The 22,054-nt window shown below is 45.7% G+C and overlaps 1 protein-coding gene across 6 annotated transcripts in view; it reads right to left on the bottom strand.

The window, feature by feature from the left end:
* KIAA0513 (KIAA0513 ortholog) overlaps positions 1–21,926 on the bottom strand; it is a 74,557-nt gene extending 52,631 nt beyond the window's left edge. For 2 of the 6 annotated variants that reach the window (XM_060185081.1, XM_060185078.1), the window contains exon 1: positions 21,638–21,926. The gene's annotated coding sequence lies outside the window, so the exon portion shown is untranslated. Of the gene's footprint in view, positions 1–11,431; positions 11,587–21,637 lie in introns of those variants that run through there. The other 4 variants (XM_007531590.3, XM_060185082.1, XM_060185079.1 and 1 more) reach the window with 2 other exon arrangements.
* Between the last annotated feature and the right edge of the window lie 128 nt (positions 21,927–22,054).

Genomic DNA, 22,054 nt, shown 5'->3' on the forward strand with positions numbered 1-22,054 from the left:
AGACCAAAGAACATAGCACTGCTTCCCTTTCCTTCTCTGTTGGGAGATCACGGGCAGACAGAAGGTGTGACTCTACAGTTTACCTCATTGCTTTGGCAGATACTTGCTAAGCCCCAGCTGTGTGCCAGAACTATGATGAGTCCTGGGGATACAAAGAGAAACAGGGATGGGTCTCTGCTTCCCAAACATGGTCTCAGGAGAGACAGGCAAGAACATGTGACTGTGATCTCAGGACTCAGAACAGAATGGAACCCAGAAGCACAAGCTTCTGGAGACTTCATGTATGCATTTTACAGTCGTAGGAAGTGAAGCCAGGGCCCCACACACATGCCATACCACTGAGTAGTCGCTCCAGTCTGATCCTGTATCTTTTGAGAGGAAGGTTGGGAAAGACAGACAGAGACAGGGCCCATCAGTGGCACACCTGGTTGAGCACACACATCACCATGCAAAAGGTCCCAGGTTCAAGCCTCCCAGTCCCCACCTGCAGGGAGAAAGCTTTATGAATGGATAAACAGTGCTGCAGGTGTCTCTCTATTTTCTCCTCCACTCTCAATTGCTCTCTCGGTCCTATCAGACAGGGGAAAAATGCACCCTAGGAATGGTGGATTCATTATGCAGGTAACGAGCCCTAGCAATAACCCTGGTGGCATACAAGCAAACAAACCAACAAACCTCAATTCCTCCATCCATGGAGTCCCCCCGTTACTGGCCATGGGGCTCTCCCAGGCGCTGCCATATCTCCAACCATGGCCCCTATTGGGGAAGATGTTAAAGTCTGCGTTCTTCTGTCAAATCTAGCAGGAGTGTGCCAGTCAGAAAGGGAAGAGACTCCAGCAGCAGAGAAAGCACACATCAAGGCAGACATGAGATGCCAGGCACCCCATGGGTTAACTCAGGCCCAGAAAGAGGGCTGGGAAGGATCAAGGGATAGCCAAATCCAACACAGTGACTGCCAGTATTCTCCAAACTTCACAGTTACGACAGGTCCCAGTCACTCTTCATTTTTTAAAAAAATTTTTTATTGGGAGTCGGGCTGTAGCACAGCGGGTTAAGCGCAGGTGGCGCAAAGCACAAGGACCGGCATAGGGATCCCGGTTCGAACCCCGGCTCCCCACCTGCAGAGGAGTCGCTTCACAGGCGGTGAAGCAGGTCTGCAGGTGTCTGTCTTTCTCTCCTCCTCTCTGTCTTCCCCTCCCTCTCTCCATTTCTCTCTGTCCTAGCCAACAACGATAATAACTACAACAATAAAACAACAAGGGCAACAAAAGGGAAGAAATAAATTAAATTAAATTAAAAAATATTTATTATCTTTATTTATTTATTGGATAGAAACAGCCAGAAATCAAGAGGGAAGGTAGTGGTAGAGATAGAAGAGAGACAGAGAGACGCCTGCAGCCCCGCTTCACCACTCGCAAAGCTTTCTCCCTGCAGGTGGGGACCGGGGGCTCAAACCCGGGCCCTTGCACATTGTGACATGTGTGCTTAACCAGGTGCACCACCACCCAGCCCCCATTTTTTTTTTAAGAGACAGAAAGACAGTGAAAGAGACAATAGCACCAAACTTTCCTCAGTGTTATGGGCATGGGGCTAAAACCTGAGTCAAGTTGATAGCAAAGCAGTACACTATCTAAGTGAGTTATTCCACTGGCCCCTTTTCTAAAGAAAATAAAAGGAGTTACTCATCTATTTATTAATGAGAGAAAGAATCAGAGCATCACTCTGCCACAAGCAATGCCAGGGATCAAATTCAGGACTCTCTCATGTGAAACTGTTTATCTCTCATGTTCAATTAACTGTTTAAAATACTTTCAAAAACAATAAATAGATATTTTTTAAAAAAAACATAATGCTCTTGCACACTTACTAGACCACAGTACAGCAAAACATAACTTTTATCAGCTCTGGAAAACAAAACTTCAGTGTGACTCGAGACATTGCTACACTGGCATTATCATAGCAGCCTGGAGCTGAGTCCACATCTTTGAAGCACCTGCATTTGCAGTGAGCAGATGTTTACTTGCATGTCAGTACAAAGAAAGAAGCTTCTGCAGCACTTTGCTGTGAGGGCATCTGCTCCACCTTCCAGGGACATTTACAGAGAACTGCTTACAACTCCCCATACATGGGCATCCCAGATGTCTCCTTTGTGGAATCATTCAAGACTCAAAAGAGGAACCACTTCTCTTTCATCTCAACTCTGTCAGCTGGAGATGACACCTTCAGACTATCCTTTTAGGGGAGAAATAGTACAGAGGGGAAAGGGCTGGCCACACAGATGGAGAAAAGATGAAATGGTACTTGGAACCAGAAGATAGTTCATCTGGTAGAGCACTCACTTTACCAAGCATGAGGCCCTGGGTTCCATCCCCAACACTATATGAGAGCATGATGAACAGCATTGGAGAGCTCCAAGGATAGTGGAACAGTGCCATAGTATCTCTCCCTCTTGCTCTGTCTCCAGAATCCAGCACAAGGATTCTGTTTGAGCCCCCAGCACCACACCTGCAGAGGGGTTGCTTCACAAGCAGTGAAGCAGGTCTGCAGATGCCTATCTTTCTCTCCCCCTCTCTGTCTTCCCCTCCTCTCTCAATTTCTCTCTGTCCTATCCAGCAGTAACAACAACAATGATAAACAACAAGGGGAAAAAATAGCCTCCAGGAGCAATGGATTTGTAGTGCAGACACCGAGCTCCAGAGATAACCCTGGAGACAAAAAAAAAAAAAGCAGAGGGAAAGATACCACAGCACAGCACTGAAGATCCTTCCTCCAGTGAGGTGGGAGCCAGGGCTCGAACCTGAGTCATGCACATGAAAGCCAGGTACACTATCTTGGTGGTCCTAGATGAATAATTTCTAAATAATAATAACAAACCAAGCATGAATGGCACTGGTGACTTGGCTGCCTAGTCTAGAGTAGTCCTATGCTTCATTCCTTCCAGCACTTTCATCCACCATTCCACAAATATCACTAAGAACAAACATGACAGTGCACTCGGCGTTGTTCCAGGTGAAAGACAAAAGCTCAACCCTCAAAGTAGCCTCTGTTCTAGTCAGAGAACAAAGAGGGAAGCAGAGACATTGCTCCATCTGTAAGTGCTATGAATAAAACAAAAATACAAGTGGGTCAGCACTGTAACATCCAGTGAGTAGCCACTGAGGGCTCTGAGCCCAGGTAATAGGGTTCATGCAAAGTGAGGATATGGTCTGCATACAAAAGTAAGTGCACAGTGTCTTATCAATACTGTTTATGTTGGGCTGGTAAAATAGCTCACTTGGATAATGCACTGCTTTGCCATGTGTACAACCTAGGTTCAAGCCCAGCCCCCAGCACTTTAAAGGAATCTTCAGTGCTATGGTCTTTCTCTTTACTTTTTTTTTTTTTTTAAAGATTTTATTTATTTATTTATGAGAAAGATAGGAGAGAAAAAAAAACAGACATCACTCTGGTACATGTGCTGCCAGGGATCTAACTCTGGACCTCATGCTTGAGAGTCTAGTGCCTTAGCCACTGCACCATCTCCTGGACCACTCTTTCCTTTTTTTTTTTTTTCTTCTCCCTACCACTGTTCCGTTCTAGCTTATAATGGTGTGAAGGATTAAACCCGGGACTTCTGGAGCCTCAGGCATGAAAGTCTTTTTTGCAAAATCATTATGCTATCTCCCCTACCCTTCTGTCTCTGTCTAAAAGGAAAAGCTTATATTGGTCAGATATGGAAAGGTCAATGTTATGGATATACTGGGTTAAATAACACCTATTGTTAAATCTAACATTTCTTGTTTCCTTTTCTTTGATGCAGCTGCTAGGAACTAAAAATTATATAAGTGCCCCCACACCCATTTCTTCATGCTGTGCTGGTGAGGGTCTCATAGCATGTCCAATACTGCTGTGCAGACTATATTTAGGGGTGAGAATTGGAGTGAGGAAAGAGAGGGAGACAGCACAACAATGCTCCACCATCCAAGAGCACCTTTGACGCTGTCCATGGTGCTGCCAAGTGGTGCCAGAGCTCAAACCCAGGGCCTCATGCATGGTAAGATACACATTTTACCCACTGAGCCACCTTGCCCCCCCATCTATAGAGAAGGCACTGAGTCAGAGGAGCAAGACTGCAGCAAGCAGTGCATCTGGCCTGAGCCACAGAGGGTCACTTGAAGGCCTGAGAGGCCAGCCCAAGGAAGCAGAAAGCAAATGTCTCTGTGGTGCATCCAGGACTGGACGATCTGAGCACAAGCCAGGCAGTGGGGCTCACCAGGGAGGCCAAGGGTGTGAGAGGCAGGAAGTGGGGCCACACCAGCCAGGGCCTGGAGGCCAAGTAAAGGAGTGAGAGTGTCACTGTAGTGCTGGCGGGAGCTCTACAGGATCTGCACCAAGGAACCTCACACACAACCCAAATGTGGACTTGACAGTGATGCTGGCAGACATTTGGAGAGAGGAGTGACAGCGGGCCAGGACATACACACGACCTATAGTCAGGAGGCTACATCAGAGAAGCTGCTTCCTCCCCTCAGGCTGAGGGGGCCTGGTTAACTGCACTCACATGAATGCATCAGTTGTGGAGAATGTCTTCTGCCCACACGGAATTGGCTAATGAAGTTGTCTTTTTTTTTTTTTCAATTGTACTTTGAGATATGCAGAAAGCTCCTGCCCTAAACGAAGTTCAGCATCACCTCCTTCTCAAAGAGGAGAGGGGATTAACTAGTCTTCATTATGTGGTTTCTTCTTTCCTTTGTACCAGCACACTAATTAAACTTAAAAAAAAATAATGGGGGGGCGTCCTTCAGGCTTAACATTTCTTTGATCACATCAAATTCTTTTACCTCCTTCTTGATGTTTTCTATTAACTTGAAATCCAGCTTTCTTCTCTCATGAGGCTCTCAGTGTGTGTGTGTGTGTGTGTGTGTGTGTGTGTGTGTGTGTGTGTATGTGTGTGTATGGATGGGGGGTGGGGGCCTATTTTGGTATCTTAAGTTTCCAGGGTCTGCCACAGCCACTAAAGCTCATTTTCTCTGGTATTTTCCATTTGCTCTGCTGTTTCTAGAGGCTGATTTGCTGCCTGGCTTCTTGGTCATTTTCACTGCTGGTGAATCATCACTGAGTCATGCCTGGCTGGGGTGGAAACACCATGGAAAGGCCCCAGAACACACCTGGCTCACAAAAGGATGTCAGCCAAGAGCCAATCTGCACCCAGACCTATGTTGTAAGTGGACCCAACATCTAGGAGAGAAATTATAACCCCCTTTCTCTTCCCTCCATCCCCTTCAAGTTCACCATTTCACTCAGTATTTCTTGGGGATTATCCCTACAGGGATAAACAGGCCTCAGCCATTTGCTTGGGATTTGGAGAGACAGGAGAACAATTCTGGAAACAGCGCAGCAAGCTCTGAGAGTGAAAAGTGGGTTATTTCCCAGGCAAGGTTCATCCTCTGTAGGACAATGTGGACCTTCACACATGCCACACTGGGATCACCATGCCTGTAGAGCTAAGAAGATGCCACTTCCCAGAGGAACCAGCTGTCCCGGACCCAGGATGCTGCACAGTGACCCAATGCAGTGAGGTCCCCAGACTGGATCCTGGAACAAAGAGACAGGCTGCCTGCATCTGCATGCTGGTTCTATCTGGCCAGCTTTGGGTTTTCTCATTTGTAAAACAGAACGGTCCCAGAGGCTGCACACAGTAATTAAAGCAACAGCTCCCACAACACTGAGCCCCTCCCTGGGCATGGCACAGAACAAACTGGAGAAATCTGAGCTCCAACCACTACCATCATATCCCCAGGAACATTACATAAGTGGTTTGGACGCCCCACCCCCCCAACCTTCTGTTCTTCCTTCAGAGCTCTGCGTGTTCCCCACTCTCTGGCCTGATTTTACCATTACTAAAGCACCTGCCTCCAAATAGAAAACTCTTGGCAGAGGTCTTGTCATCAGCTCTTTTCAGTAAGAACAAAGCAGCCTATCTGGTCTCTGCAGAAGGGGGATGAGAAGGCCAGTAGGAGTAAGGATAGAAGGTGGTGGAGAGCACAGGCTTGAGAGGAACTTGAAGGATGTCAGATCTTGGGAAGGAGACACAAGAAGCTAGTAGATGGTTGCCACCAAGGGGGGAGCTGGGGAAAGAGACATGGGAGGAGAGCTGAAAACTAACTGTCATTTGGATTTTATACCATCCGCATGTATACCCAGTCAAAAAATTAATTGAGGGCCAGGAGACAGATAAGTTAGTAAAGCAGATACCTTGCCAGGTGTGGAGCCCTGGATCACATGGAAATACCAGGGATAAGCACCAAAAGAACTCCATGGGTGTTGGAACACTGCACTGGTATCTCTCCCTCCGCTTGCCCTCTCTCCCTCTAGAATCTGGTTCTACTGCCTAGCCCAAATTTGGATACTCTTTCTCTGTGGTCCGTTAACCAGCTTACATTTGACTGTCTTAAGTAAAAGGAAACTAAGTATTTACCAGTGCAGCAATGCCATCCATCTCTGCAAAATTCTGTCATAAAAAGTATCCAATAAAGACTTCTTTGTTATGTAGTAGGTGCATCCCGTGAGTACCCATTCATTGGGGAAACTGACGATCCTTCCTAGCCGACTGAATCCACATGGATCCCAGTCACTTTCAAAGCCATTAACTGGCTACGGAAGAAGGGCAAACGCTAGAAGAAGAAAGACTGGGCCAAAGGTCACCCATGCGCATTACCACAGAGCCTCCTCTGCAGACTCAGTTTCACATTTCTTTCTTTTTAGAATTTTTTAAAACTTTCTATTAGTGATTTAATAATGGCTTAAAGATCATAAGATTACAGAAAAGTGGCTGGGTGGTAGCACACCTGGTTGAGTGTATAAATTACAATGTACAAGAACATGGGTTCAAGCCCCTAGTCCCCATCTGTAAGGGGGAAGCTTCACCAGTGGTGAAATAGTACTGCAGGTCTCTCTCTCTCTCTTTTTCTCTCTCTCTCTCTCTCTCTTCTCTCAACTCCTCTCTGTCTCTATGTTAAATAGATAAATAAATAAAAGGAAAATTGATTTTATAAATATTACAGAGGAATAGTTCCATGCCACACCTACCACCACAGTTCTGTGCCCTTCTCTTGGCTCTCCCGCTTCTCTGCAATTCAGTTTTTTTTTAAAAAAAGATGCGTGTATTTACTAAATAGAGAGAGAACACCAGAACAGCACTCTGACAAATGTGTTCTCAGCATTTTAACTTGCAACTTCATGCTTAAGAGTCCAATACTTTAGCCACTGTGCCATCTCCTGGGTCATTTTGTTTATTTATTTATTTATTTATTTAATAATATTAAAGAGAACAGGATAGAGCATAGCACCGCCCCACTATCTACGGAGTTCTCCACACTGCCCCTATTTGGTGCCAGGGCTTGAACCCAGAGTGTGGTGCATGTGAGGTCAGCCGTCTTCCACTGAGCCATCTCCCTAGCCTCCAATAAATGTTTCTTAAGCAACTGCTATGAACCAAACACTGGTGGGGTCTGTTGCCCATAGCAAGTGGGGAGCAGAAAATAAAAGCACTATCTTGTGAGATCATATTTCACACTGTTAAGAAGAAAACAACAATGTAATATGGTTAAGTAAGGGGATTCTGGACCAAGAGGAAATGATGTGGATTGTTAAGAGTAAGGGGGTTAGGAGGTGATGCTTCTGGTAGAGCAACATGTTACCGTGCACAAGGACCAGGGTTCAAGCCCCTGCTCCCCACCTGCTGGGAAGAAGCTTCACAAGTGGTAAAGTAAGTCTGCAGGTGTCTCTCTTTCTATTTCCCGTTCACCTCTCAATTTCTCTCTGCCTCTATCCAAATAAAAAACAACTGCACTGTTTGGAGTGTGATATTAAACCAATGACCTGAATGGCTGGGAGACAGCCTAGGAGAAACCTGGCAGTAGGAAGACCCAGTGCAAAGGCAACAGAGGAGAGCTAGGAGAAGTGCTCAAGGCTCAGACAAAAGGGAGGACTTCCATGAGTGAGAGCCTGGGACTCACTGTAGCTGGAGAAACAAGCAAGGTCAGTCAGCACTTACATGGCCAGGCCAGCATACCCAGTGAGCAGCTGGGATTTGATCCCAAGATGCATTGGGTGGCTGTGATTCACACCTTTTAAAGGATCACTCTGGCACAACCAAGTTCTTAAAACTGAAGTGTTTCATAACCTGTGTCCTTTAGTTCTTGAAATCTTGGTTCTCAACAAATTAAGTTTAATAAATGACAGCTGGGCTGAGGATACAGCATAATAGTTATGCAAAAGACTTTCATGCCTGAGGCACTGGGATCCCAAGTTTAATCCCCAGTCCCCAGTGTCACCATAAGCCAGAGCTTCTCTCTCACTTTTTCTCTCTCTCTCCTCTCTAACCCTCTTTCACAGTATCTTTCTCTCTGTAGTTCTCTCTCATTAAAAATAAATTAATTAAATAAAATAAATGACAGTCCCAATACTGTGAGATAACTCAGTGAGTTGAATGCATATCTACCTGCTCATGAAGTCCTTGGTTCAAGGCCCAGCATTCTATGGGAGCATCATGGATGGCACTGGGGGGACTCCATGGATGGTACAGCAGTGCTGTGGTGCCTCTCCACCTCTCCCCTGTCTGTTTTTCTCCCTGTCCACTCAAACATAAAATATAACTTATAAAAAATGGACTGGGGAGGTCACTGAGTGGTGGTATTTCACATGCACAAGGCTCTGGAATCATTCTTCAGTGTTGCACAAAAATATATGAGTAAGTAAATAAGTGAATAAATATGTGATAGTAAGCAGAACTCCCAAGATTCACAGGTCCACAGCTCCAATTAATCCAACAGGGCAGCATTTTACAATGAGCATGTTTGATTCACCACTCTCTGTCTGCACCCCCCACCCCCACCCCTGTAGCCCATGCCCCTCATTAAATGTGAAGTCCTGGGATAGGAAAGATAGCATAATGGCTATGCAAAAGGAAATGTCATGTCTGAGGTCCCAAATTCAATCCCCTGGCTCTAATACCATTAGTCAGTGTTCTGATAGAATAAATATAGTGAACTGAAAACACACACACACACTCATACACACACACTTTGAAGCATGGAACACACTGAGACTGCCCCTGCTCTCATTCTAGACCTTACATCTAGTGATGTGTCCTGAGATTTTTCCCAGCTTCTAACTCTTCCGTGTCCCAGTGATCTGCAGAAGCATCTCTAATATCCTCTCCTGAAGTCTTTGCCATGAATCTCAGATCTAGAAAGTGATATTAAAGTTTGTTCTTTCCTCATAAGAACAGCTGTGATCTGTCTGGGAGAAAACAAACAAATAAACACACAGGATGTCACCACAAATCCAGCAATACCACATACAAGAAACTGGATAAAATAAACAAAATGGTGAGGTTGGCTCCCTGGGTTTCACAAGCAGGGCCTGCCCTTCCGGCCAGGGGACAAGGAAAATGATTACAGTGAGACTCCCCTGGATTGCTGTGACTCTTGCACCACCCAGCTGAAGACACCCAAACTATTTGGAAATACTGAGCACTTGAGCAAAAGCCACTCCTTGTAACCCAACTTCCTACTAGATTTCTCAAAGACATAAACAAATCTGGGTAGACACAGACACTCCTGAGCTTGGGGCTGGGGATGTGGTCAAGGTGGCACTCCAACGCAGGCCTGGGTGCACAGCTGATAGGAAAAGGACGCTTTGCTCGGGATGCTTTTAAGTCCCAAGGATAATCCCACCTGGCTATCCCCATGCCCAACTCAGCTCAGTGGACACATGGTGTCATACTGGTGCATTTCAGACTTCTACCTGTGCCCCAGCTAAGAGACCCAGGGCATGAACCTAGTTTCAGTGTCCTCATCTGTGGGGATTGCACCATCTATCACAACACGCGATCAAACAGGTCAATTCCACTTCCCTGTGTGAAAGTCTCTGTAATAAAAGTACATGTATTATAGGCAGGAGTACCTTTACTCCTCTCTCTTGCCTAACCTTTTCTTTGCTGGTTGTTTTTTCAGGCCTTATTTTTCTAATCTTCTTGGGCTGCTTTTGACATTTTTTTTCCTAAATCTGGTTCTTTTCTTTTCTTTTTTTCACAAGAGGCAGAGAGATGTACAGCATGACTCACTGCTCCCTACCCCTTTCCTAAAGATTGTCCTAAAACAAGTCCCCAAGCAGCCACTTTGGGTCAACAGAAAGCAATTCACCTCTGAAGAACCTAAGTTACTGTCACACAAAAAAAGAACCACATTTAATATCTGTGGACATCCTCCATGTTCTCGGATTCTGCAGCCAGTTATTTAAGGGCTGTGGTGTGCTCAAACCACTGGATAGCTGTCCAGCTCTCAGGTCCTTACAAATGCCAGTAATGCCAAAGTACCTTCCCACTAACTGACACACACCATACAAAAGTAAACAGTGCTGAAAACATTGCCAAGGGCTCCAGGAGCCCGAGAAGGCACTGATCCTGTGTGTGTGTGGGGGGGGGGAGAGTGGCGTTTCTGCAGGGCGTCTGCGTTAGTTCCCTGCCACTGGCATTTCTTTAATGGGAAAGAAAAACCTCATGAGTCAACTTTCATTGTGAGTGGAGATCACTCACAATGAAAGCCGTGTGCTTCAGATGCGTAAGCAGTCCTATTTCTGCCCAAAGTGGAAATGGAAAAAAAAAAAAAAAAAAAGTGAGGGCGGCAGGAGAGCCTGAACAATGGGAGAACACACACTTCCCAACAGAAATGCGGGGACACGCTCTTGGAAGCGACCATCTAAGTGGGTCTTTTTCTTGGCTTCCCTTAGTTTGGTGGTAAGCACCTTGGTTCCCAGCTGCAGGTCTTCAGGAAGAGGCAATTCCAGTGAGAGGACTGTGACAATAGCTTGTATGGCAGCCTGTCCCTGACAGCTGTCAGCTTTCCTCTAGCGCGAGTTCACGAGCGCTGGCTTAGCCAGGCCCGGCGCCCACCGCAAAGTTCCTCTCTCCCGGGGCTTCTCCCAGACCCAGTCCACCTGCTGCCCAGGTCTGCTCCCACTTCCGGTCCTTTCGGACACTCTGGACACCCCTAGGACCAATGCCAGCTGCCAGGCTCTGACCCGGTGGCCCCTCTGTCCACCTCCGGTCCTGTCCCGCGCAGGGGGAGCCCCGGGCAGGGATCCTGGGGTGCGCCTGTCCGCAGAGCTCGCTTCCCCCAAGTACTCCTTCCAGAGCAGCCAGGCGGCAAACTTCAGACCCAAAACCCCACCTGGCACCTCACCTCCTCCCTAGCCTGCGTATCATGGGCGGGGGTCGCTTTTCCCCAACACTGAGGGGCCGGCTTCATCCTAAACCATCTGGGACACGCTCTGTGGCCGAGGGGACGAGCTGTCAGATCCCCCAGCCCCTCAGTCCGCGCCAACCCCGTGTCGTGCCCGCCTTTCATGGGCCTCAAGACTGCCCACGGCGCAGTGGCCCCTTCCTCACCTGGCGGCGTCCCTTTCTCCGAGCCTGTAGACCCGGGAGCCAGCAAACCCGCGGCTTCGGCGGCGCTGACACGATGCCGGGTCGTTCCGAGGCGCCTCCCCGCCCCCCGCCCCCCTGCGCAGGCGCTGGCCCCGCCTATCAGCCCGCCGCCCCGCCCCCAGCTGCGCAGGCGCGAATCTGGGCGGAGCTCTGTGTCATGAGACTAAGTAGAGCAGAGCGATCAGACCGTCGTATAGAGTCGCTGTTCCCGCGTGTTCCCCGCCCCCAGGGGCGCGCTCAGAATTTTGTCTGCCTCCTTATTCTGCTCGGAGCTGGGGTTGTGGTTCGCTGGTCCCCGAAGGGTTGGATGCACTGCTGAGAGTGCGATTCCATGATGGTGAGAGCGGGTGTCCAGCAGCAACCATGCCTTGGACCTTCCCGAGTGTCGCTACCTAACACCAGGATACCTTCTGCCACGTCTTGCCTGCTGCCTTTCAGAAGTCATGACAGTAACCAATGTGCTTCTATAACCAAGCCAGACCAGGATGCACTGGATAGGCCAGTGTGGTCGGTTAATGCTGATGGTTTGAAAAGTTGGAATCTTAAAGGCTACTTCCCAAGTTCCAAGCTCATCTTTACAATAAAACTAGACACACGACTTTCAGTCATATTTCTTCTGCATCTCTTCAATAGGAAAAAAAGAAGGGGCGGTGTTGGTAGCACATCTGATTGAGCGCACATGCTACAATATGCAAGGACTCGGGTTCAAGCCCTCAGTTCCCACCTGCAGGAGAAAAACTTTGCAAGTGGTGAAGCAGTGTTGCAGGTGTCTCTCTATTTACCCTTACCCTCTCGATTTCTGGCTGTACTATCTAGTAAATAAAGATAATAAAAATTTTATTTAAAATGGGGAAGAAAGAGGAGGCAGGCAGTGGTTGCCTGGTTAAGTGCACACATTACATTATGCAAGGACCTGGGTTCAAGCCTCTGATCCCTACTTGTTGAGGTCTTTCTCCTCTATCTCCTATCCTCTGAATTTCTCTACCCAATAATAAATAAAAAGATTAAAAAGAGGGCGCCGGGCAGTGGTTAAGCCGGCCTGGCGCAAAATGCAAGGACCAGCATAAGGATCCCGGTTCGACACCCCCCCCCCACCTGTAGGGGGATCACTTCACAGGCAGTGAAGTAGGTGTCTTGTCTTCCTCTCCCCCTCTCTACCCCATCTCTCTCAATTTCTCCCTGTTCTATCTAACAATAATAAAAACAGCAAGGATAAAATACAAGGGCAACAAAAGGAAAAAATAGCCTCCAGGAGAAGTAGATTCATAGTGCAGACACTGATCCCCAGTGATAACCCTGGAGGCAAAAATAAAAATAAGATTAAAAAGAATTTAGAAAAAATAGAAGTGTCACCTACAAAAGCTTTCTAGGTTATAAAGTTATAAAGAAGCAACCCATCCCAATTAGTTGGGGGTTATGTCAGACTTGGTTCTAGCACCTACTAAAGTCAATACACTTATTCCAGAGTCTGGGCCCTGAGATCTGTTTACTAAAAAGATGTCCACAGCTTCCTTATAGAACTATAGTGCTCCTTCAGACATACTGCTGGTTCCTTTGAGCCTCTGCTCTGTGTCCAGTAGAATTTAAGACCCTTGTTGCAGATACTATTGGAACACAGAATTGCATCTGTGGCTGGAAGAAACTATTCCCTACCTCATAAGTGACCCTGGCACACATTCTACCAACTCTTGCAACCCCAACCTGACTCTAATGATAACCACTACTGAAGGAAGTTGGGGGGGGCAGAGTGAGCTCATTCAGGATCACACACTACCTAGGGGAAATACTTATCCTCAAGAAACTCATATGGTTTTCTCTCATAGGACAGGAAGAAATTAAAATGGGAGGGGTGGGCACTGTTCCACTCCTTTTTAAACTTTTTCCTGCAGGTGGGGACCAGGGGCTTGAACCTTGGCTCCTCTCTGCCTTTCTCACAAGAGGTTTGACCTTGCCAGCAACTGGAGAGGCAGGGGATATGACCACTTTAAAAAGGGGGGAAGAGAGTACTTGCTGAAAACCACAGACCAGTGAAATTGACATTGGGCCTGGGAACTATTCAAGAGAGATTACTCATGAAAAATTTTAGTGGCCTCTCAGAAGAGGAAGCACCAATGACAAAGACCAAGTCTTGCTAAGTTAACCTTATTTTTGCTGTGAACATAGTGGCTGGCCAATCAAGGAAATAATGTGTCTAGACCCAAGTGTACTTACCAATATTCTATAGGTTATAAGCAGAATGCAATTCAAATTGGCTTTTTTTGAGATGAGAGACTATGTTGCTTCATGAAACTGTAAGAAATTGGGGGTGGTCCAGTAGGATATGGGGGGGGCACAAATGATGTCATGAGGAATTGGTCTCCTGAAGGTAAGGGAAACAGCATAATGGTTATGCAAAAGATTCTCATGCCCGAGACTCTGAAGTCCCAGGTTCATTCCCTGGCACCACCTTATGCCACAGCAGAGCAACACTCTGGAAAAAAAGTTGGTCTCCTGGGACAAAGAGTTCACTAGGGTGCATGCCTTGCCATCCATGTGACTGAGTCCTGGCACCACATGGGAAGTGCTATGGCATCTGAGGGAGCTCCAGTGCTGTGTTATCTCTTTGCTCTTGATCTGAACAAAGCAAAGTCAGCCTGAGACTAGTGAAAGCACTAGGTCCCAGCTACACACACACACAGCACTTGCGCGTGTTCTCCTTCTTTTACCTGATGGCCCATCCACCCCCGCCCCCAGCTGACTGGCTTTGTTCTGAGACCAGGTGTTTGTTTTTTTCTTTTCTTTATTGGGGGGATCAATCACTTATAGTTGACAGTATAATACAGTAGTTTGTACATGTGTAACATTTCTCAATTTTCAACAAAAGACTCTACCCGCCCTCCCCCCACCCCCAATCCTCTTCTGCCATCATGTTCCAAGATGGAAACACTACTCCCACCAGACTTTACTTTGTTGCAATAAAACCAGGTTTTGTTTTAATTTTTTTTAATTTATTTATTTTCCCTTTTGTTGCCCTTGTTTTTTACTGTTGTTGTAGTTATTATTGTTGTTATTACTGATATCATCGTTGTTAGTTAGGACAGAGAGAAATGGAGAGAGGAGGGGAAGACAGAGAGGGGGAGAGAAAGACAGACACCTGCAGACCTGCTTCACCACCTATGAAGTGACGCCCCCTGCAGGTGGGGAGCCGGGAACTCAAACCGGGATCCTTACACCAGTCCTTGCGTTTCATGCCATGTGTGCTTAACCTGGGGCACTACCACCCAACTCCCCAAACCAGATGTTTTTTATAGTGTCCTCCCCTGCAATGTTTCAGTAAATCTCTGGATTTTTTCCTTCTAGTAAAAGATTAAGGGTCTAGTCTCACTCCCTTGAACCAATCTTTAAGAGGCTTTGTTGGAGAAACTCTTTCAGCCCCACCCAGATCCTTGGGTGGAGCCAGAGGGAATGGTTACTCCCACAAGAAATGATGCCTTTCCTGCCAGAATGGAGAGGAGATCCTGGGCTGGCCAGGGAGAGGCACAGATACCCAGGAGGAAGCACCCCAGAAGATAGCTTCTGACACTGTATAAAGGGCAGGAAGAAAAGTCAGGAGAAATAGTCAAGTCTACTGGCTAGCTGAATGGATATTAAAAACTATGATGTTTATAGGATGAGTCCAAGAGATAATTTTATGAGATGAAGTAGTGGTGGTGGGGGGGTTGACTCAACTTCTTAATTGGTTAGCTTAGTTCTGTTTCTGGGTGTTCACCATGCCTCCTCACCCCCTTGAAACATGTTGCAGTCTACGGCCATACCACCCTGAACACGCCTGATCTCATCTGATCTCAGAAACATGTTGCAACAAATTTAGTGGCTTTAAACAGGGCATATTTAGGCAGAGCAATAGGTCACTCTGTAGAGTGTGCACCTTCCATGTGTCAGGCTGTCAAAATGGTGGTTGGAAAATGTGGAGCTACCTAATCAGGTTGCCCCACTGATATCATTCACACACACACACACACACACACACACACACACACACACACACACGATTTTATCTATTTAATAAGAAAGATAGGAGGAGAGAGAAAGAACCAGACATCACTGTGATACATGTGCTGCTGGGAACTGAACTCGTGCCACAGTCCAGTGCTTTCTCCACTGTGCAATCCCCTGGACCACCTGTTATTATATTAATGGATATTCCATCTGTACGTCTGCCCTTCCTCTTCTCCACTCTGTTCTCCATAAAGCAGCCGAGAGACCTTTAAAAACTACAAAAGGGGAGCAGGTGGTGGTGCAGTTGGTTGAGTGTGCACGTGTTACAATATGCAAGGAACCAGGTTCGAGCCCCCAGTCCCCACCTGCAGGGGGAAAGCTTTGCAAGTGGTGAGGCAGTGATACAGGTGTGTGTCTCTCTACCTCTCTATCTTCCGCCTTCCCTCTCAATTTCTAACCGTCTCTAGCCAATAAAGATTAAAAAAAAAAAAAAACACAAAAGGGGGTCTGGAAAATGGTAGTAGTAGAGTATCAGGCCTTGCAATACATGTGTCCAAGTGGTATTCTGGTTGTCTATCTATATCTCTGAAATAAATAAAAGGGTGGAAGAGATAGCATAATGATTATACAGAAAGACTAATTCCTGGGACAACAAATGTCCCAGGTTCAATCCTCCATACCACCATAAACCAGAGACGAGCAGTACTCTAAAAAGAAGAGAAGGAAGAAAAGGAGGAAGAGGAAAGAAAAAAATAAGGGGTTGAGAGCCAGTTCAGCCAAGACGGTACACACTTTACCATGCGTGAAAACTTGGGTTCCAGCCCCATCACAATAGGGAGCACCATGCAAAGAGGAAACTTTTGAGTGAGGGAGGTGGTGCTGTCGTGTCTCTCCTTCAATCTCTGTGACTCTCCTTTCTGACTTTTCACCCTCTATTTGTAAAAAGAGAGAAAGGAAAAAAGAAAAGAAAGAGAAGTTTGCCAGGACAGTGGAACCACACAAGCAATTATTATTTTTTCTTCCCATTTCTTTTCTTTGTTAGGGGGCTGGGGAGATAGCATAAGTTATGCAAAAAGCTTTTCATGCCTGAGGTATCATAGGCCCTAGGTTCAATCCCTAGCATCACCCTAAGACAGAGTCGAGCAGTACTCAGGTAAAAATAATAATAAAAAATAAATAAAGTAAAACAAGATAGATTTTAGAGGCCAGGCAATGGCAAATGTAGTTGAGCCCACATGTTACAAAACACTAGATCCTAGGTTCAAACCTCCAGTCCCTACCTGCAGGGGGGAAATTTTGCAGCAGCCCTCTGGATTTCTCTGTCTTTATTCAATACTATTTTTTTTTTTTTTTTACCTCCAGGGTTATCGTTTGGGGTTTGGTGCTGGAACTAGTACTCTACTGTTCCTGGTGGTGATTTTTCCCCCCATTTTATTAGACAGGACAGAGAGAAATTGAGAAAAGAGGGGTAGATAAATATAGACACCTGCAGACCTTTTTTACTGCTTGTGAAGTTTCCCCACACAGATAGGGGCTGGGGGCTTGAACCTGGGTCCCGGTGCTTGGTAATATCTGTACTCAACTGGATGTGTCATTGCTTGACCCAAAAAAATTATTATTTTTTTTTGTTGTTGCCACCATGATTGTCTCTAGGACCTAGTTCCTGCATCACAAATCCACTGTCCCCATGGGTCATTCATTTCAGCCCTCATTTACTTTAAATAACATTTTTATGTATTTGCAAGTAGATATATGGGGACACAGGGACGTAGCTCAGGCTTTGCAAATATGAGGACCTGGTCTGATCCCCGGAACTCCATCCTCAAAAAAGGGGAGATATAGTAAAAACAAGCTATAGAATTTTTTTTTTTTTTTGCTTTCCCAGGGATATTCTTTCTAGATATGCTTTTTTTTTTTTTTTTCCCCACCAGGGTTATCTCTGGGGCTTGGAACCTATACAACTCCATCATTAGCAGTAGCCATTTTTAATAGGTGAGAGATAAACAGAGAGGAGAGACCTGAAGCACTGCTCTATTGTTAGTGAAGTTTCTCTCCTGCAGGTAGGATATGGGGGCTTAAATCTGGATCGAACATATTCTTTTTTTTTTTTTTTCCAGAGAGACAGAATGAGAGGGAGACATGGTTAGAGAAAGAAGACAACACAGTATCACTCTGCTGCTTATGAAGCTTTCCTTGTGTAGTGTTCCCTGTGGATTCTGGGGCTCAAACCTGGGTTCTCAAGTATGGTAAAGTGTGAGCCCTATCGAGTGAGCTATCTCCTTGCCCCCAATAGCACCGTTTTGCATACTAAACTTAATATACTTTGAAGGCAGTCATATGAATTAATAAATATCTGCCTTGTTCTCTTTTACAACTGCAACATCTTCCATCTATGTGCACAACATACTTTACGTAACAAGTGACAGGCACACAGGCAATACTGGTGTTTTCATTTCTACAAACACACTAATGTAAATACTCAAATGTAAATATCTTTGCATACATGGGTGAGTCTATCAAATAAAATCCCAAGATTGGGAGGAACTGCCAGGTCAAAGGGTATACACACTTCAACTATTGTGACTGTACTGAAAACCTGCTCTGCCAGGAGCTGATGGAGTATACAACTGTCTCAATTTGGCCTGCCTTCCCAACACTGCATTACCTGAGTTTTATCTTTGCTAGCCTACTAGGTCAGCATGCTGTTTCCTTGTACTTTAGATTTGCATTTATTCCTTTGACTTTGAATGAGGCTGAGCACATGGTTGAGACCTGGTAACTAGCTCCTAAGGGGTAAAAGGAACTAGTGCTAGTGACGACATGTTTTCCATTCCTGCAAGGACTGTCAGTGTTAGGTTTTCTGTTTTTGGGTGTTCAGTAAAATCAGAGAGAAGCAAAAAGCTGTGCTTAATCACAGACTTAAAAGACAGGAGACCGAATATCAAACCTAATCTTATGTTTTAGAGATCAAAAATATTTTTTTTTAAAAAAAGGCTAGACTTGGAGAGGGGAAATGACTTGCAGTATATGACACATTCATTTTTGTTAAGAGATGAAAATCTTTAGTAAGAGATGAAGTGATTTTGTATCCCTGTTAAATATATATTTTTAATATTTTATTTTTCTTTTTTCTTTTTTTTTTTTTTTTCCTCCAGGGTTATTGCTGGGCTCGGTGCCTGCACCATGAATCCACCGCTCCTTGGAGGCCATTTTTCCCCCTTTTTGTTGCCCTAGTTGTTGCAGCCTCCTTGCGGTTATTATTGCCATTGTTGACGTTGCTTTGTTGTTGGATAGGACAGAGAGAAATGGAGAGAGGAGAGTAAGACAGAGAAGGGGAGAGAAAGATAGACACCTGCAGACCTGCTTCACCGCCCGTGAAGCGACTCCCCTGCAGGTGGGGAGCCGGGGGCTCGAACCGGGATCCTTACGCCGATCCCTGCGCTTTGCGCCACGTGCGCTTAACCCACTGCGCCACCGCCCGACCCCCCCTTATTTTTCTTTTTTGCTGCCCATGTTTTTATCATTGTTGTGGTTATTATTGTTATGTTGTTGCCAGATAGCACAGAGAGAAATGGAGAGAGGAGGGGAAGACAGAGAGGGGGAGAGAAAGATAGACACCTGCAGACCTGCTTCACCCGCCTGTGAAGCGACTCCTCCTGTAGGTGGGGAGCCAGGGGCTCGAACCGGGATCCTTACGCCTATCCTCAAGCTTCATGCTATGTGTTTAACCCACTGCACTACAGTCTGAACCCCCTCCCCGTTAAATATTTTAATGAATGATTTGGTTGTGCTATTTCTTTTAGCAAGGATGCACTTTTATAGTTGCAGTTTACAAACCATAACAAAGCAGTAATTTAAGACACAAGCAAGATGAACAGAGTGAGGATTAAGAATTGTGGCTCTGAAGGTAGCACAGTGGATAGTGTTGGACTCTCCAGAATTTTACCCTTGGCATCCCATGTATTAAAATGATGGGGTGATGCTCTGGTTCTCTTCCTCTCATAAAAATAAAGTTTGGTGAATACTACCACTCCCTATTTCTTTTTGAGAAAAAATTTGAAGTGCTTTTGAGAGTGTTCAATGAACAACTAGGTATTGTCTAGCACACCCTTTTGCATTACTTAGCTATAAACGGTCTTTTCTTTTCCTTCAGCTATTTATAGCTGTATAATTTGAAGAGAATTGAAAGCAATGCAAATGATTCTTCCTCCTATGTATCTGACAATCAAATTAATCTTGTTCACTGGAATTGGCTTCTCTTCCCTATTGCCAGTTTTGCATCTGTTAAGCAAATTGTTCTCAGCATTCCAGACTACCTCTATGTGTCTGTCTTTAGGATTCTTTTTACCAGAGAACTGCTCAGCTTTGGCTTATGGTGCTATGAGGGATTGAACCTGGGACTTTGGAGCCTCAGGCATGAGTCTCTGCATAACTATTATGCTATTTACCCCTGCCCAGGATTCATCTCTGAACCAAATGTATACTCTAAAGAATTTCCTCATTAATTCTGGGGCCGGGTGGTGGCGCAACTGGTTGACTGCACATGTTACAATGTGCAAGGACCCAGGTTCGAGCCCCTAGTCCCCACCTGCAGGGGAGAAGCTTCACAAGTGGTGAAGCAGTACTGCAGGTGTCTGTTTCTCACCCTCTCTATCCCTCCCTTCCCTCTCAATTTGTCTCTATCCAACAAGTAAATTAAAAAATTTTTTTAAAAAGAATTTCCTCATTAGTTCTTTGATGTGTTTGTATTTGTATGATTTGCATGGCTTAAATTATTATTTTTTAAAGATTCTTTTAGTGTTGCTCATAGCAAGTATATTCAAGTACAAGAGCCACTTGTATTCTTGGTGTTTTCCAAAGACAACTATTCTTGCTCTTAACCTAGCCAAAAAGAATCAAGCCCTTTTGGGTCGACTGAAGGCCTGCCTCACTTTTCTGACTATGGAAATAAATCCAGAAACGAAGATCCTAGGAGATAGAAGGCTCTAGGAGGGGTGACTAAGCACACAAAAATATTAACAAAAAATAAAAACTTTCACAGCTGGAATGTTGATCATTTCATGCACCCCTTAAATTCTGAAAGTTTAGCAGGTATACTTTCTTGCAGTGAGAATGGTAAATGGTGAAGTGGCTTGTAGACAGTGAAAGTCCAATATGTCCCTCAGCGGTTACTGTTTTCGTCAATCTTGCAACCTTGTCCCTCAGCGGTTACTGTTTTCGTCAATCTTGCAACCTTTTTTTTAACAGAGCACTGCTCAGCTCTGGCTTCTGAGGTGCTGGGGACTGAACCTGGGCCTTTGGAGCCTCATGTATGAAAGACTTTTTGAGGGGGCCGGGTGGTGGTGCACCTGGTTGAGCGCACATGTTACAATGCGCAAGGACCCAGGTTTGAGCCCCTGGTCCCCGAGCTGCATGGGGAAAGCTTCACGAGTGGTGAAGCAGGGCTGCAGGTGTCTCTCTGTCTCTCTCCCTAACATTCCCTTCCTTCTCAATTTCAGGCTGTATCTATCCAATAAATAAATAAAGATTTAAAAATTCTAAAAAAAAAAGGATTAAAAAGACTTTTTGAATAACCATTATGCTATCTACCTAGACCAAAACAGTTTTGTTGTGCTTATCAGTTTTTGTATGTTATTTATTTTAATGAGAGTAGATACAGAGAAAGAGAGACAAAGACCACAGCACTGCTCAGCTCTGGTTTATGGTGGTGCTGGGATTGAACCTGAGATCTCAGTACCTTAGGCATGAAAAAGTCTTTATTTTTTATTTTTTTTTATTTATTTATTCCCTTTTGTTGCCCTTTTTTTTTTTATTGTTGTAGTTATTATTGTTGTTGTCGTTGTTGGATAGGACAGAGAGAAATGGAGAGAGGGAGGGGAAGACAGAGAGGAGGAGAGAAAGATAGACACCTGCAGACCTGCTTCACCGCCTGTGAAGCGACTCCCCTGCAGGTGGGGAGCCGGGGTTCGAACCGGGATCCTTATGCCGGTCCTTGTGATGAAAAAGTCTTTTGCATAACCATTATGCTATCTCCCCAGTCGAACACTGAACATCAAATTCCCAGGACTAAGAAAACTGGCGTGCGAGCGTGTGCAATTAATTAAAAGTATTTCTACAATACATACATATATTTCTCAGATGTCCGTTCAATTATAGAAAATCCAAATAATCTTTTAAGCATGTTTGTACCTTCACAAAAATTAGAACTTATCAACTGGATGGAGCCGATGGGTTGCTTTAGTGACCACGTGCCTTTAGAGAGGTGACCGGGCTCTGCGGCTCCCAACAACGAGGGTTTGTAATTCTAATCCCGTCACTTTCTCCATCAGGCTGGCCAGGCTCCTCACGTGGTGTGGGCCTCGTACCTCCGTGGTCTTCATGCCTTCTTTTTTGGACCTATATTTTAGCGAGTAGGTTGCAAGAAAGCGCCGACTTTGTTCTCCCCAGATATTCGGCACCAGTGGAGAGGTGCTGACCGCTCTTGTCCAGAGGCCGAAGCGGCGCGACCGGAAGTACGCCAGCACAACGCGCTGACCCCGCAGTTCACTTCCGGGGTCCTGCCGCCGCGCTCTCCGCCAGGGTGCCGGAGGTTCCGGCGACCGCTCG

The sequence above is a fragment of the Erinaceus europaeus genome, chromosome 2 (assembly GCF_950295315.1).
Source record: "Erinaceus europaeus chromosome 2, mEriEur2.1, whole genome shotgun sequence".
NCBI classification, from domain to species: Eukaryota; Metazoa; Chordata; class Mammalia; order Eulipotyphla; family Erinaceidae; genus Erinaceus; species Erinaceus europaeus.